The sequence below is a fragment of the Hyaena hyaena genome, unplaced genomic scaffold (genome assembly GCF_003009895.1).
Source record: "Hyaena hyaena isolate Hyena2069 unplaced genomic scaffold, ASM300989v1 scaffold_87, whole genome shotgun sequence".
Lineage (NCBI taxonomy): Eukaryota > Metazoa > Chordata > Mammalia > Carnivora > Hyaenidae > Hyaena > Hyaena hyaena.
In genome coordinates, this window is record NW_024080718.1 from 3,235,772 (window position 1) to 3,253,156 (window position 17,385).

General features: G+C 39.2%; 1 pseudogene; it reads left to right on the top strand.

The window, feature by feature from the left end:
* Positions 1-11,619: 11,619 nt before the first annotated feature.
* On the top strand, positions 11,620-12,711 carry LOC120233189 (annotated as a pseudogene).
* Positions 12,712-17,385: the final 4,674 nt, after the last annotated feature.

Below are 17,385 nucleotides of genomic sequence, written 5' to 3' on the forward strand. Positions count from 1 at the left end.
TTTTGAAAAAAAAAAAAGCTGGTTTAGAGAATGGACTAAAAGGAAGGAAAGACATTTGTTGAATTACTGGGGTAATACAGGTGAGAAGGAATCTTAATGCTGAATAATATAGTTTGTAATGGAAGTCAGTATGTTTGAAATAAAATTGACAGAAGTATATACAGTAATACTGCAGTATGACCAGTCCCTCAAATAGGGAGTTTAGGACAACTTGCTTATTATTCTACATGTCTACTGTAGGTAGCATAGGGGATCGCCTTCTCATCTCACTAGGCCTCAGTATGACCAGGCTACCATTTGAAATGTCCATTGCTGTGACAGAGGGACAGTGAATGAATCACATCTGTCTCCTGTTGCTTGTGCCCAGCCATGACCTATCACTTATCATATTTTGATGGGCAAGAAGTCATAGCCATATGTGACAGCTGAACATTCACTCACAAGGTGATTGTGAGAGTAGTAAGCTCAGCTGAGTGGGTTTTGTTGTTTTTGGTTTTGGTTTTTTTTTTTTTAGAGGCAAGGGATATAGAAGAATTGTCACTTTGCATGCCCCACCACAACTCAAAATTCGATGTTCTTACCTGTTACAAGTTCTTTTCAATCGACCTGCCACTGAGTTTCTCTGAAGCTTTTTCTTCACTCAGTGCTAGTGTCTGACTCCCCTCCATCTTTTCTTTCTTTATCTTCTATAACCACCCTCTTTCTTTATCCTCTATAACCACCCTCACTCACCCTTTCCAGAATAACAAGTTTTGTTACTCATTTTTAACACTGGCACCCAGGGCCATGGGAAATGGATCACCTACCTCAAGTCTCCTTCCTCCCTCCACATTTCAAGTGTATTTTTCTAAACAAAAGCAGTATGCGCTCTCTAAAAGTACCAGCAACGTTGGTTATTTTCTAACATACATATGTGGATACCCTTATTCAATATTCCAACCCTATGATCCCTACTTTTATCAACTTTCATCTTTACTATTTCAACCAACCCCTCTGAGAGATACAGCTTAGATATTTTCATTTAGAGCTATTTGAAATTAACCCCGGATATCCTACTTTAACTATAACTTCCTGTCTATCAAAGTCTGTGCTCACTGCCTCTAAACTGATCTTGACCTCATGGAGTGCTGCAGTTCCTACAATTTTTTTTTCCTCAATCCTTCCAACCCTTCTGTTCTCCACCCAGTATTGATCTCCTGGTTTGATTTTATAAATGGCTCATTCATAAAATTATTTGTCCTTTTATTGCATTTAAGGATGCTAGATCTCCCTAGATCTTCTTTAAGTTCCATACTTAGCTTTCTTCTCCACACCCACTGAACTACCATTAATCTAATTTTACCAGTAAATTTAAGGTCGTCCTTCCCCCTGAAAATTCTCACATCCGTTCCCATCTTCACTCATACCCTCATCTCAGAGACGGAGTTGTTGCCTTTTAGCTCAAGACCAACCTCTCTCCCAGAGCCCAGTGCTCTCTAGCCTCTCCCAGGTTTTGGTTAATTAAGTTAGTTCTCCATTTCTTCCCCTTATTCTCAACACCACTTCCACGTCCCAGCTGCTGGCCTCAAAAGTACACTGAAGTCTCATCTAAAAATCTTATTTTTTTATTGCGTCTTCCATAAGATATCCTGTTATCTATAGAGAATGAGATTTGCTTTCCCAATTTTCTTGCCACCTTTCACATAACATAGTCTAATCTGTCTTTCATCCCTCTATTAGTGACATCTTAGATGCCAAAATGGCCTTCGGTCTTTTTCTTACTTGAATGTATTGATATTAATACTGTTCATCACTTCACTTCCTTCATGAGACTACCTGTTGCCTTGGCTTCTAGGACTCTGCTATCTCCTGGGGTTTCTTTAAGAGGCCACTGCATCTTACGATTCCCTCAAATATTGTTCCCTAGGGCTTTCTGTCCACATGTCTTCTCATACATACAGGTTTCCCCTGCTATCCAAAAGTAGAGCTTCCTATGAAAGCTTCCATAAGTCGAAACGGCATAAAGTAAATATGCAACTACCATTAACTTACATGGAAACATTTGTGAGTGTTCCCAAACCCAAAAGTAACCTGCCAGCTTTTCTAATACCTTTGAACCCATCTTGCCAACAGATAAAAAATAAATAAAATGGAGATACAGCACATCTGCCCACAAACACAGTTCAAAGCTATGGCAGCTTGTTGCTGAGAAGCTGAGTGTGGGTACAGGGAAGGAATTAGTGGTGCCACTTTTGCTGCTTGGAGCATGCACTGCCTATATTAACTGCTGCGAAACCACCACTGAATGCTACTTTTGCTTTCTTTAATATTTCTTTTCATTAGTGAAAACACGTACTAATGTAATAAGTCTTTCATAAAAGCACAGTGGTGTGACATTAACTGAAAAGTGGGGATACCTGTAACAAATACTTCCTAGGTTATTTCACCCATTCTTACTGTCTACATGTTGGTTTTAAAATCTGTATACTTAGCCCAGTCCATGCCCCTGTATTTCAGACAATTACATCCAACCACTTGCTAGACGCCCTGCAAAGCTATCTGAAACACAGCATGTCTAAAGCTGAACTTAGCATCTTCCTCCAATTTCTCTTGTCTTTATGCCTTTAGAGAGGGCATTCCATTTACCCAACCACTCAAAATCTTAGCACAAGTTTGGAGGCAGAATAACGTAAAGACCAAGGATTCTGCTGCCAAACATCACCTGAGTTTGAATGTCGGCTGAATATTAGCTGTTTGACTCGGGTAAATTTCTTAGCCTCAGTTTCCTCATTTATATCATGGGGATAAAAATAGTAGCTACCTCAACGGGTTATTGTGAGGACGAGCAGAAATAGGCATAACGCCCTTAAAACTGCCTGGTACGTAGTAAGTGCTATAGAATTGTTAGCTCTTATTAACATCCTGCCCATTTGATTTCCTAAATATGTCTCAGGTCCATCCCAACCCCTCTTGGTTCAAGACCTCATTTTCTCCTTATCTCTTGATTGGACTACTGCAAATGCCTCCTAATATGGATTTTTTTGTGTTCATTCACTCAGCAAGCTACTGTATTAGGTGGTTTGCTAGGTCCTGCTGGCCTGCAAAAGGGGGTGAGAGACCGTACCTGATACAAAGTGTGACGGTTGCCATGACAAAACACACCTAAGGAAGCTCCACAAAATTCTACTACATATAAGTAGGTAAAGGGGACAGAGAGGATGACGATGGATAATATGATCCACTCTACATGGATGAGGCAGAAAAGTTTCATAGGAAAGATGAAATGCTTTGAGATAAGAGGTGTTCTTTAGAAGAGTGGTTTCAAGTGAGTATGCATCACAATCACCTGGAGGGCTTGTTAGATTGCTGGGCCCTCCCTCCAGAGGTGCATGTCCAGCAGGCTGGTGTGGGGCCCAATAATTCACATTTCCCCTAAGTTGCCATGTCCAGATGCTGCCTCTCCAGACCACACTTTGGGAACTACTGTATTAAGATACCCAGAAAGCATTCATTCCCAACTCCTTTTTCTACACAATTGCCAAAACAATGGTCTTGACCATTTCACATCTTTGCAGTACACCCTTCGGTGGTTCCCTTTTGTCTGTAGAGCAAGTATGATCTCCAGATGTGGTTACTTACTGTCCTTCCCTCGAGCCTTAGCATCTGTCACACCAAGGACTGACCTTTATCCCGTGGCAAGAAAGATTTTCCTGAGCCACCATGCTGTTCTTTACCTTTGTATCTTTCCTCAAGTTAAAAATATGCCTTTGACTAGAATATATTGTTTTCTCTTCCCTTTAATATGACTGGATACTATCTTGTAGGCTGAGACAAGGTGTCCAGGGAGTTTTCCTTGCTGCTACGTGACAAAGACCATAATCTAGGGGCCAACTGCCATATTTGGAGCCTGTCCCATTTCCACACATGTAGTATGATCCAATTTCTTTAAAAAGCATCTCTCGTTTAACATTGTGCTGACTTGGTTATTCCTCATGCCATTCATTGCCTGTGATTGCTGAGTAGGGGAGAATAAAGGAAGAGTGGACTGAATCAAGTGTTCACAGACAGTCCTTTATGTATAATTGACTACTACCAGCAACCCAGGCCCCCATGTACCTAATGCCTCACAGCTTGGAGTCCTCTCTGGGACTTGGCTGGCCTAAAAGGATTTCTGTTTTCTCTGGTGATTTCCTTTATTCTGTTGCCCTTCCTGCTTTCTGTCTTCTAGAAATTTGCCAGAATTGCTGAAATACTTGGACGTTCCCTTTTGCTCTCTATATTGTTTGGATTTATATTTTACAAATGTTTGCTATCATTTCAGTAGAATTTTGAAACTGAATAAATAGTACATGACATATGTCTGCATCTTGAAGTTTCTGTTATTTCTTGGTCTTTTCTAATGAATTAATGGGAAACTTTATAACATAGTTGTTGAAAGCTCAGGCTGTGAACCAGACTTCAAATCTGATTCTATCTTAGTTGTGGGACTTTGGCCAAATTGTTAATGTCCTTAGGTCTGTTTCTTCAGCAGTAAAATAGAGTTAGGCGTACCATCCTCAAAACGTTGTTAAGAAGCTTAACACATACACCCACACCACAGAGGATGGTACATAATTTAGCACTCAAATATATTTTGAAAAATACATGTATTCATAAATGAATGACTATGTGAGCTTAATAGTCCACTTATAGATTTTCCTTATATTACTCCCATTGCTGACAATTTGGACTTTTCCAAAGGGAGAAGGGAAATTTTGAGACCGTTAGTCTGGCTTAATATTTGAAGCTGTAAAAACATAAGTTATTGTATTAGAAAACTAAAATAGTAAAATTATAGAGTAGTTACCAGAAATGATAACAAATAGTATCCTACATGGTGAAAAAATAAAACAATTTGATTTATAGTAAGGCGCTAGACCATCATCATTATAATGTAGCATTCTCTTGGAGGATTAGAAAAATGAAAGAGAAGGTAATGAACGTTATTAATTAGAAAAGAGAGAGGGGCACCTGGGTAGCTCCGTCTGTTAGGAGTCTGACTTTTGGGAGGTCAACATGGTGGAGAAGTGGAGGGATCCAAACTTCCCGCACCTCTCAAAGAAGTGTTGAAGCCAAAGGACTTTGAACCCCCAGAGTCTGGGAGAAAAAGAGATGGAGTCGCTACCAGGAATACACCAGAACAAACTGACAGACCATAGGTGCATTATTGGGAGCTGGGAGAGATTAAAGGAATAGAGGGAGGGGTCCCCTCCTGCGGAGAGACAAAGGGAAGAGAAAGCGTGGCTGGGGAAGCATAGGGCTATATGTGGACAAGGAAAAGAACTCAGACCAGGACAGAGAAAAATCCAATCTCTAACTGAGGGGCTTTCTCCAGACTGGGGCCAGCTACCCATACTTGGGGAGGAGAGGAGCCAGCTCCTGGCTGGGTGGCTACATCAGGGGCATAGTCCACAATAAGAGAAAGCGATCTCCTCCCCAGAGTGCTGCGGAACAGGACAAAGCCTGTCCAGGGAACACTAATCAGGCTGCATGAGGCTGTGCTTCCCCAGTATCAGGGTACACGGAGCAGGAGTTTGAATCCCAGCCAAACTCCGGGGCATGAGATCTGGGGGAGCAAGATAGACTGCCTCCTCTATGCCGGTGGCATGGTGGGGACTGCTCAAACAGAGTGATTTGGGACACCCAGTCCATGGAGGAGAGACTATGGACTCACCGTTTTTCCCCCCCCCCCCCCCCAAAGCAGGACATCAGGGATCTGTCCACAGGACCCAGAGTGGAGGAAGGACCCACCTACACCAGACCACACCGCTCCACATGTGGTAACTGAGCACCTACTGGGGCAGGATATACACTGAGGAACCCTGCCCCGCCCCCTCTTCCAGACCAGGGCTGCTGCATTGCCTGGACTGATACTTGGACAATTCTTGTTATATAGAGATCTTCTTCCTTCCTTTTCTCCTTCTTATCTTTGCCCTCCTCTAGTCTGGTTACTCTGGTTGTTGGTTTGTTTAAGCAGACATATTTAATCCATTCTCTTGACAAATGTTCTACACCTCCTTCTTTCCTTTCTCTCTCTCTCTTGAGTAATTAAGCTGCATAGTTTCTCTGTCTGGGCAACGCTAATTTCTTTTCTTCTTCCCCGACTCCTTTATTTTCCTTTCTGTCTGGATTAAGCCATTTAGTCTCCTGGTCAAAGTTTACTTTTCCTTTTTCCCCCCACCCCTGTCATTTCTCTTTGTATGTGCTCTTCCATTAGCACAGCCTCTACGCTGTTCTTTACTTGTAGCTGGCATTTCTGGTTTTTTACTTTTAGTTTGTGGTGTTTTTTTTTTTTTAATTTTTTTTTTTAATTTGTCTGTGTGTTTGTTTTCGGTTTCCCTTTCCAGGGCTACATCAAGGAACAAATCAAAGCACACCTGGCGCAGGGTTCAAAACATCACTGCAAGTAGGGAAATAAAATAACCAAAGTCACAACAACAGAGAGCAAGTAACACTCGCCAAAAGAACACCTCCTGAGGGGCCAGGCCCTGGACAGTGTACGACCCCTCCTTCAATATTGCAGTGCTCGCAGGTGCAGAGCACATAACAAGCTTTTAAAATATATAGAGCAGAAAACTAGCCATAATGATGAAACGAAAGAATTCTCCTCAAAGAAATTCCAGGAAGAAGTGACAGCTAAAGAACTGATCAAATCAGATATAAGCAATATAACTGAACAAGAATATAGAATAATAGTCATAAACTTAATGTTTGAAAAGAGCATAGAAGACAGCAGAGAATCTATTGCTGCAAACATCAAGTAACTAAAAAATAGTAACGATGAATTAAAAAATACTATTAATGAGGTGCACAATAAAATGGAGGTGGCCACAGCACAGATTGAAGAGGCAGAGGGGAGAATAGGTGAATTAGGAGATAAAATTATGGAAAAAGAGGAAGCTGGAAAAAGAGAAAGAATTCTAGATCACGAGGGGAGAATTAAAGAACTAATTGATTCAATGAAACAGAACAATATCCATACCATAGGTGGTCCAGGAGAAGAGAGAGAGAAAGGGGCTTAAACTGTACTTGAACATATCATAGCTGAGAACTTCCCCAATCTGGGGAAGAAAAAAACAGACATTGAAATCCAAGAGGCACAAAGAACTCCCCTCAGATGTAACTTGAATCGATCTTCTGCATGACATATCATAGTGAAACTGGTGAAGTACAAGGATAAAGACAGAATTCTGAAAGCAGCTAGGGATACACAGGACTTAACATGCAAAGGTAGACACATAAGGGTAGTAGCAGAAACTAGGCTGGCCAGTAAAGGTATGGCAGGAAATCTTCAGTGTGGTGAACAGGAAAAATCTGCAGCCAAGAATCCTTTATCCAGCAAGCCTGTCATTCAGAATAGAAGGAGAGAAAAAGGTTTTCCCAAACAAACAATAACTGAAGGAATTCATTAACACTAAACCAGCCCTACAAGAGATCCTAAGGAGGACTTTGAGTGAAATGTTACAAGGGCCATAAAGCACCAGAGACATCACTACAAGCATGAAACCTACAGATAACAAATTACTCTTAACCCATATCTCTCAATAATAACACTGAATGTAAATAGACTAAATGCTCTGATCAAAAGACATAGGGTATCAGAATGGATTAAAAAACAAGACCCACTTATTTGCTGTCTACAAGAGACTCATTTCATTTTATTTTATTTTTAAATGTTTTATTTATTTCTGAGAGAGAGAGAGAGAGAGAGAGAGAGACAGAATGAACAGGGGAGGGTCAGAGAGAGAGGGAAACAGAATCTAAAACAGGCTCCAGGCTCTGAGCTAGCTGTCAGCTCAGAGCCCAATACAGGGCTCAAATCCACGAACCGTGAGATCATGACTGGATCCGAAGTCAGACGTTTAACCGACTAAGCCACCCAGACACCCCTACAAAAGACTCATTTTAGACCCAAGAACACCTTCAGATTGAAAGTGAGGGGATGGAGATCTATCATGCTACTGGAAGTCAAAAGAAAGCTGGAGTAGCCATACTTATACCAGATAGACAAACTAGACATTAAATTAAAGGCTGTAACAAGAGATGAAGAAGGGTATTATATAATAATTACGGGGTCTATCTGTAAGAGCTAACAATTATAAATGTCTATGCACCAAATTTAGGAGTACCCAAATATATAAAACAATCACAAACATAAGCAACCTTATTCATAAGAATGTGTTAATTGCAGGGAACTTGAATATTCCACTTACAGCAATGGACAGATCATCTACACAGAGAATCAGTAAAGAAACAATGGCCCTGAAGGATACACTGGACCAGATAGACTTCCCAGTTATATTTAGAATTTTTCACCCTAAAGCAGCAAAATATACTTTCTTCTCAAGTGCACATGGAACATTCTCCAAGTTAGATCACATACTGGGTCACCAAACAGCCCTAAATAAATATAAAGGCATTGAGATCATACCATGCACACTTTCAGATCACAATGTTATGAAACTTGAAATCAACCACAAGAAAAAGTGTTGCAAACCTCCAAATGCATGGAGGTTAAAGAACACCCTACTAAAGAATGAATGAGTCAACCAGGCAATTGGAAAAGAAATTTAACAATATATGGAAACAAATGAAATTGAAAACACAAGAATCCAAACCTTTAGGGATGCAACAAAGGCAGTCCTAAGAGGAAAATACATTGCAATCCAGGCCTATCTCAAGAAATAAGAAAAATCCCAAACACAAAATCTAACAGCACACCTAAAGGAACTAGAAGCAAAGCAGTAAATACACCCCAAACCCAGCAGCAGAAGAGAAATAATAAAGATCAGGGCAGAAATAAACAATATAGAATCCAAAAAAACACTAGAACAGATCAATGACACTAAGAGTTGGTTTTTTGAAAAAAATAAAATTGATAAACCTCTGGCCAGGCTTCTCAAAAAGAAAAGACGACCCAAATAGACAAAATCACAAATGAAAATGGATTTATTACAACCAATACCTCAGAAATACAAGCAATTATCAAGGAATACTATGAAAAATTATATGCCAACAAACTGGACAACCTGGAAGAAATGGACAAATTCCTAAACATCCACACACTACTAAAACCCAAACGGGAGGAAATAGAAATTTTGAACAGACCCATAACTAGTGAAGAAATTGAATCAGTTATCAAAAATCTCGCAACAAATAAGAGCCCTGGCCCAGATGGCTTCCCTGGGGAATTCTACCAGACATGTAAAGCAGGGTTAATACCTATCCTTCTCAAGCTGTTCCAAAAAAATAGAAATGGAAGGAAAACTTCTGGACTCATTCTAGAAAGCTAGCATTATTTAGATTCCCAAAGCAGACAGAGACCCAACAAAAAAAGAACTACAGGCCAATATCCCTGATAAACATGGATGTAAAAATTCTCAACAAGATACTAGCAAATCGAATTCAACTGCATATAAAAAGAATTATTCACCATGATTAAGTGGGATTCATTTCTGGGCTGCGGGGCTGGCTAAATATTCGCAAATCAATCAGTGTGATACATCACATTAACAAAAGAAAAGATAAAAACCATATGATCCTGTCAATCGATGCAGAAAAAGCACTTGACAAAATACAGCATCGCTTCTTAATAAAGACTCTCGAGAAAGTCAGGATAGAAGGAACTTACTTAAACATCATAAAAGCCATCTATGAGAAGCCCTCAGCTAACATCATCCTCAATGGGAAAAACAGAGCTTTCCCCATGAAATCAGGAACACGACAGGGATGTCCACTCTCACCACTGTTGCTTAACATGGTGCTGGAAGTCTTAGCAGCAGCAAGCAGATAACAAAAGGACATAAAAGGCATCAGAATTGGCAAAGAACAAGTCAAACTTTCACTTTTCACAGAAGACATGATCCTCTACATGGAAAACCCAACAGAATCCACCAGAAGCCTATTAGAACTGATCCATGAATTCAGCAAAGTTGTAGGGTACAAAATCAATGTACAGAAATCAGTTGCATTTTTATACACCAATAATGAAGCGACAGAAAGAGAAATCAAGAAACTGATCCCATTCACAATTGCACAAAAAAATCATAAAATACCTAGGAATAAACTTAGCCAAAGATATAAGAGATCTGTATGAAGAAAACTATAGAAAATTACGAAGGAAATTTAAGAACACACAAAGAAATGGAAAAACATTCCATGCTCATGGATTGGAAGAATATTGTTAAAATGTCAATACTACCCAAAGCAATCTACACATGCAATGCAATTCCAATCAAAATTGCACCAGCATTCTTCTCAAAGCTAGAACAATCCATCCTCAAATTTGTATGGAGCCACAAAAGACCCTGAATAGCCAAAGTAATATTGAAGAAGAAAACCAAAATGGGAGGCATCAACATCCCAGACTTTAGCCTCTACTACAAAGCTGTCATCATCAAGACAGTATGGTATTTGCACAAAACCAGACACATAGACCAGTGGAATAGAATAGAGAACCCAGAATTGGACCCACAAATGTATGGCCAACTAATCTTTGACAAAGCGGGAAAGAGTTTCCAATGGAAAAAAGACAGCCTCTTTAACAGATGGTGCTGGGACAGCAACATGCAGAAGAATGAAACTAGATCATTTTCTCACACCATACACAAAAATAAACTCTCAATGGATGAAGGACCTGAATGTGAGACAGGAAACCATCAAAACCCTAGAGGAGAAAGCAGGAAACAGCCTCCTTGACCTCAACCGCAGCAATTTCTTACTTGACACATCCCCAAAGGCAAGGGAATCTAGATCAAGAATGAACTATTGTGACCTCATCAAGATAAAAAGCTTCTGCATGACAAAGGAAACAATAAAACTAATAGGCAACAACGGAATGGGAAAAGATAGTTGCAAATGACATATCAGATAAAGGGCTAGTATCCAAAATCTATAAGGAATTCACCAAACTCCACACCTAGAAAACAAATAATCCAGTGAAGAAATGGGCAGAAGACATGAACAGATACTTCTCCAAAGAGGACATCCAGATGGCCAACAGACACATGAAACGATGCTCAACCTCTCTCATCATCAGGGAAATACAAATCAAAACGACACTGAGATACCACCTCACGCCAGTGAGAGTGGCTAAAATGAACAAATCAGGAGGCTCTAGATGCTGGCGAGGATGTGGAAAAACAGGAACCCCCTTGCACTCTTGTTGGGAAGGCAAACTGGTGCAGCCACTTTGGAAAATAGTGTGGAGGTTCCTCAAAAAATTAACACCAGAACTCTCCTATAACCCAGAAATAGCACTGCTAGGAATTTGCCCAACGGATACAGAAATTCTGATGCATAGGGATGCTTGTGCCCCAATGTTACAGCAGCCGTTTCAACAATAGCCAAAATATGGAAAGAGCCTAAATGTCCATCAACTGATGAATGGATAAAGAAGATGTGGTTTATATATACAATGGGATACTACTTGGCAATGAGAAAGAATGAAAATAAACAGGAGGAAATCAATAACATACTAGAGAATGCAGGAAGACAGATCAATAGTATGAAAAAGTAGTGGGAAGAAAACCAACCTGGACTGCAAAAAGAAAAAGCATACAAAAACAATATTAGGATAGGTTAAAGTATCTCTGTGGCAACATGAAGTACCCAAATTATAAGGATTCCTAAAGAAGAAGAGAGGTAAAAGGGCAAAAAACTTATTTGAAATGATACAATCTGATAACTTCCTTAACTTGAGAAGGAAATAAACATCCAGTTTCAGCGTATACAGAGAGCCCCAAATAAGATGAACCCAAGGATGTCCATACCAATACTCACAATAATTAAAATGACAAAAATCAAAGATAAAGAGAAACTTTAAAGCAGCAAGAGAAAAGCAAACTGTTACATACAAGGGTAACACTGTAAGGCTATCAGATGATTTTTCAGGAGAAACTTTGCAGGCCAGGAGGAGAAGTGGACTGGACAGACTAGATTGACTGCAAGCACTAGCTGGAGAGGCAGTGGAAGAGATGAGAGCTTCCTGGTTCAGCCGCCCATTGGAGAGGGCCTCCAGTGTGCTTGCCCCTCCTTGAGCCTGCCCTGGGCTGGCATACATTGGTCATTGAAGCTCAAGCTATCTTCAATATGGTCTGTTCTTGAAATCACGAATCTTGTTTATAGCCCTGGTTCTTCTCGGGTTCTCTATGCAAATCCCAAAGCAACTATTATCCAGCTGATTTCCCCATGAGCTATGCAGCCACAGCTCCTGCCTACTTACGCAACACGTACCCTAGAGTGAATCCTACCTTCCAGACAGGTTACATTCCTAGCACTCCTTACAAAGCACCCTGTTCCCCCACCAGCATGGCAGTGCCACCAACTCCTGCTCTCCCAACCCCTACCAGACCACTGTGTACTCCATGTTCAAGTGCCTATCCCCAACAGAGTCCCTAGGTACAGCAAGGCCATGTAATACACACAGCCACTGTATGCAGAACCTCCTCATATCATTTATCACACCACAGTGGTACAGCCCAATGACATGTTAGTGACAGTGTACCCTGTTCCCATTCCTCCACTTAGAGGCAGCAGTGTTACCATGGGCATGGTGGCTGAGACCACTATGGCCATGTCACCAAGTACCCTGCTGATCGCCCACTCCCAAACTCCTATTGCTTCCACCCAGTCACTGTGGCTACATTTTGGGCTCCAGGAATACCCACCTACAGCTAAGTGCTCCCTCAGTGATCACCCCGCAAATGTTTCAGGGTGGAGCTATGAAGTCACATCAAGGAGGTTCCACAGCTGGTGCTGCAGGCCTAATGCCTCAAACCTGGACTTTCTTCTTCATGGTTTTGACATTTTAGCTAAACACTACTATGGCCTGGCCCAGCAAGTCCCAGAAGCATTAGTCACCACCTCCGTGTTGGTCTTAAAGTACATCCTGCCTTGTGGTCTGCCTGTCAATTTTTTAAGCTAAGTGTAATGATAAAAAAGAAGTATTAATCTATTCTGAATCATATATAGTTGAATGCACATGGAAAACCCAAATGACTCCAACAAAATGCACCAAAAAACTGCTAGAACTGATACATGAATTCAGCAAAGTTGCAGAATATAGAATCAATTTATAGAAATCTGTTGCATTTCTATACACCAATAATGAAGCAACAGAAAGAGAAATAAAGGAATTTATCCCATTTACTACTGAAAACCATAAAATACCTAGGAATAAACCTAACCAAAGAGGTAAAAGATCTATATGATGAAAACTATAGAAAACTTATGAAAGAAATGAAGACACACACAAAAAATGGAAAAACATTCCATGCTAATGGACTGGAAGAACAAATATTGTTAAAATCTCGATACTACCCAAAGCAATCTACATGTTCAATGCAATCCCTACCAAAATAACACCAGCCTTCTTCACAGAACTAGAACAAACAATTCTAAAGTTTGTGTGGAACCAGAAAAGACCCCAAATAGCAAAGTAATGTTGAAAAAGAAAACCAAAGCTGGAGGCATCACATTTCTAGATTTCAAGCTGTATTCCAAAGCTTCAATCATCAAGACAGTGTGGTATCGGCACAAAAACAGACACATAGATCAATGGAATAGAATAGAAAACCCAGAAATTGACCCACAAATGTATGGCCAACTAGTATTTGACGAAGCAGGAAAAAATATCCAGTGGAATAACGATGGTCTCTTCAGAAATGGTGTTTAAACTGGATAGCAACATGCAGAAGAATGAATCTGGACCACTTTCTTATACCATACACAAAAATAAACTCAAAATGAATGAAAAGACCTAAACATAAGACAGGAAGTGATCAAAATCCTAGAGGAGAAAACAGACAACAACCTCTTGGATTTTGGCTGCAGCAACTTCTTACTTGACATGTCTCCAGAAGTAGGGGAAACAAAAGCAAAAATGGACTATTCAAACTTCGTCAAGTTAAAAAACGAAGGAATCAACAAAACTAAAAGGCAACCAATGAAATGGGAGATGTTTGCAAATGACATATCAGATAAAGTGTTGGTATCCAAAATCTATAAATAACTTATCTAACTCAACACCCAAAAAACAAATAATCCGATGAAGAAATGGACAAAAGACATGAGTAGACATTTTTATAAAGAAGACATCCAGATGGCTAATGCACACATGAAAAGATGCTCTACATTGCTCATCATTAGGGAAATACAAATCTAGACCAGAAGGAGATACAATCTCACATCTGTCAGAACGGCTAAAATTAACAACTCAGGCAACAACAGATGTTGGCGAGGATGCAGAGAAAGAGGAACGCTTTTGCACTGCTGGTGGGAATGTGTGCTGGTGCAGCCTCTCTGAAAAACAGTATGGAGTTTCCTCAAAAAATTAAAAATAGAACTACCCTACAATCTAGTAATTACACTACTAGGAATTATCCAAAGTATACAAAAATGTTGATTTGAAAGGGCACATGCACCCCAATGGGTCTAGCAGCACTATCGACAATTGCCAAAGTATGGAAAGAGACCAAATATCCATCGATTGATGAATGGATAAAGAACATGTGGTATATATACACAATGAAACATTACTTGGCGATCAAAAAGAATGAAATCTTACCATTTGCAACAATGTGGGTGGAACTAGAGTATTATGCTAAGCAAAACAAGTCAGAAAAAGACAAATATGATTTCACTTATATGTGGAATTTAAGAAACAAGATAGACGAACATAGGGGAAGGGAAGCAAAAATAAGATAAAAAGAGAGGGAGATGAATTGTAAGAGACTTTTAAATACAGAGAACAAACTGAGTTGCTGGAGGGATGGTGGGGATGGGCTAAATGGGTGATGGTCATTAAGGGGGGCACTTGTTGAGATGAACAGTGGGTGCTATATGTAAGTGATGAATCACTAAATTCTATTCCTGAAATCATTATTACACTATACGTTGAATTAAAAAAGAAAAAGAGCTAAAAAAACATAAAAATAAGGCTTGATTAATCTATCTGTAGCGACTAATGAAAAACCATGTGGAAAACCCAAAGGAATGGAAAAAGATTTTATAATCTGTACCACTAATGCACTGTTGTAATGCATGCAGTCTTAAAGTTATGTGTTAATGTAAAAAAAAAAAAAAAAAAGAACTTTGCAGGCCAGAAGTGAGTGGCACACTGTATTTTTTTTGTTGTTTATTTATTTATTTCGAGAGAGAAAGAGAGAGGGAGAGAGAAAATCCCAAGAAGAATTCACATTATCAGGTCAGAGCCTGACACGGGGCTCAAACCCACAAACTGTGAGATTATGACCTCAACCAAGATCAAAAGTTGGACACTCAAATGCCTGAGCCACCCAAGTAGCCCATCATGATGTATTAGAAGTGCTGAAAAGAAAAAACCTACAAACTATGTTATATAGCAAGGTTGTCATTCAGAATTGAAGGACAGATAAGAAGTTTCCCAAACTAAAGTTAGAGGAGATCATCACCATTAAACTGGCCTGATAAGAAATGTTAAAGAAATTTTGTTCAGTGAAGAGAAAAAGTTATAAGTATTAAGAAATTATGAAAAGTGGGAGCTCAGTCAGTTAAGTGTCCGACTTCAGCACAGGTCATGATCTCACAGTTTGTGAGTTCAAGCCTTGCGTCAGGCTCTGTGCTGACAGCTCAGAACCTGAAGCCTGCTTCAGATTCTGTGTCTTCCTCTCTCTCTCTGCCCCTCTCTCTCCGCTCACACTCTGTCTGTTTCTCAAAAATAAACAAATATTAAAATGATATGAAAGGAAAAACAACTGGTGGAAGCAAACATACATTAAAGGAAATAATCATTAAAAATGTTCTGTCAATGTTTATTTTGAGAGACAGAGTACAGGTGGGGGAGGCACAGAGAGAGAGGGGGAGACAGAATTTGAAGCAGGCTCCAGGGTCTGAGCTATCAGCAGAGCCAAACCATGAGATTATGACCCAAGCCAAAGTTGGAAGCTTAACTGACAGCCATCCAGGTGCTCCAATAATCAATCATTTTTAAAGAAAAAAAGAAGGAAAAAAAAAAAAAAAAAAAAAAAAAGCAGTAAGATCAGTGAGCTACAAAAATTAGTTATGGAATACACAAATAAGATGTAAAATAGGACATCATATATGTAAAACATGGAATGGGGGTTCAAAATGTAATGCATTTAGGATGTGTTCTAATTTAAGCCACATGAACTCAATATAGATTGCTGTAAACCTGAGTGTTCTGTATGAACTTCATGTCAACCACCAAACAAAAACTTGTGATACACAAAAATTAAGAGAAATGAATCCAAGCATAACCTTTAGAAAAGTTATCAGATCACAAGGGAGGAGAGCAAGAAGAAAAAAGAACAAGAAAAACTACAAAAGCAGCCAGGAAATAATTAACAAAACGGCAATAAGCACATATCAGTAATTACTTCAAATGTAAATGGACTAACTGCTCCAGTCAAATGACATAGGGTATGTGATTGGATAGAAAAATAAGATTAATCTATATGCTTCCTCCAAAAGACTTACTTCAGACCAAAAGACATATACAAACTAAAAAGGGATGTAAAAATAGACCATGCAAAGGGAAGAAGAAAAATGCTGGGTAACAAATTATATCAGACAAAAATAGACTTTAAGATGAAAACTGTAAAAAGAGACAAAGAAGCCCATTCTTTAATAACAGGGTCAATCCAACAAATATAATAACAACTGTAAATATCTATGCATAAAGAGGCACCTAAATATATAAAGCAAATATTAACAAACCAATAGGAAGAGATTGACAGTAATAAAATACTAGCAGGGACTTAACACCCCCTTACATCAACGGATAGATCATGCAAACAGAAATAAGGAAGCAGTGGCTTTGCAAGTCCACATGGACTTCACAGAAGTATATAGAACATTCTATCCAAAAAGAGCAGGATACATATTCTTTTCAAGTACATATGAAACATTTTTTTAGGATTGATCACATGTTAGGCCACAAATTAAGTCTCAATAAATTTAAGAAGACTGAAATCATATCCAGCATCTTTTCTGACCATAATGCTATGACTCTAGAAATCAATTACAAGAAAAAAATGGGGAAAAAAACAAACACATGGAGGCTAAGCAACATATTACTGACCAACCAGTAGATCAATGGAGAAATCAGAGAAGAAATAAACCAATATCAAGAGGCAAATGAAAAGGGAAACACAATGGTTCAAAATCTTTGGGGTGCAAAAAAATTCATGCTAAGAAGGAAGTATAGAACAATGCAGACCTACCTCAAGAAACAAGAAAAACTTTAAATAAATGATATAAACTTACACTTAAAGAAACTTAAAAAACAAGGCCCTAAGTTAATAGAATGAAGGAAATAATAAAGATTAGAATGGCAATAAATGAAATACAGACTAAAAAAATCATTAA